General features: G+C 48.0%; 1 protein-coding gene across 1 annotated transcript in view; it reads left to right on the top strand.

Moving 5' to 3' along the window:
- Positions 1-1,059, top strand: part of FADS6 (fatty acid desaturase 6) — a gene marked incomplete at its 5' end in the record, with an annotated part of 15,799 nt that overhangs the window by 10,226 nt on the left and 4,514 nt on the right. The window lies entirely within an intron of this gene.

Genomic DNA, 1,059 nt, shown 5'->3' with positions numbered 1-1,059 from the left:
AGCCCGTGTGTCACGACTACCAAAGCCCGCACACCCTGGAGCCTGTGCTCGGGAACCTCTTGTCGAGGAAGTCCGTGAGCAGCCGAGAAGTAATTAATAATTAAATTAAAAACAAACAAAAAAACCAACAAAAGCCCAGTTGGTTTTTCCCAGTTATAGAACCGTGAGGCTCAAAATACACTTCCAAGCCTTGGGCAGAGGCAGACTGGCCTCTGAGGAGGCCTTGGCAGATCCTGGCAACAGCTCCTTTGTGAACCAACTGTTGGGTCCTTTTTTTTTTAAATGATTATATTTTACTTTTTAAAATTTTATTTTTTATTTTTTTATTTGACCGTGCCGTGCGGCATTTAGGGATCCCTGACTGAGGACTGCACCCATGGCCCCTGCCCTGGGAGCCTGCAGCCTTAACCACTGGACCACCAGGGAAGTCCCCTGCTCTGCTCTTTGTGGCGCTCACAGTGACTGGCATTGGGTCGCCCTTCACACCCTCCAGGGTATAGACAGGCAGCGTCTTCAATAAAATTAGCAAAGTCTTCTGGCTTTTGGATAAAATATTGGAAGAGACTGAGGTTGGGTGTGTTAATTTGCATACATCTGCATGAGAAACACTTTGGTGCCTCTTTTATATTCAGAATGACTGCTCTTCTTGGAGTCAGGGAGCTGCTGCTGCTGCTTGCTACCAGCTTCAGAGACTCCCACGTGGGATCATGCCAAAGAGTCACCCCTAGGAAGAAGTTAACTCTTGGCCGCCACTGGGGCACCCTCACCCTCGGTGCCACCCTCAGGGACGATTCAGAAGATGGCCTTTCTTCTTCCCTAGACTCCCGTCACTGTGGTGGGCTCAGGATGCAAAGCAGTGTCATGAAGGTGCAGATGTTTCCACCATGAACACTCACGAAATAATTGCCATCAGATGCCCGGAGCTTTGCCTTCAATGGGTCCAGTCCTACATCAGCCCTCTCAGACTTGCTGGCCTCCTGCCCCCAAATGCTTTGCAGCATCATGCTGAGTGGATACAGTTGCTTTTTTTTTTTTTTTTTTTAAATTTTTTTTTTTGTT

The sequence above is a fragment of the Bison bison genome, unplaced genomic scaffold (genome assembly GCF_000754665.1).
Source record: "Bison bison bison isolate TAMUID 2011002044 unplaced genomic scaffold, Bison_UMD1.0 scf7180017864371, whole genome shotgun sequence".
NCBI lineage: Eukaryota > Metazoa > Chordata > Mammalia > Artiodactyla > Bovidae > Bison > Bison bison.
The sequence above is the reverse complement of the archived record's forward strand: the minus strand, read 5'-3'. Positions and strand labels throughout refer to the sequence as shown.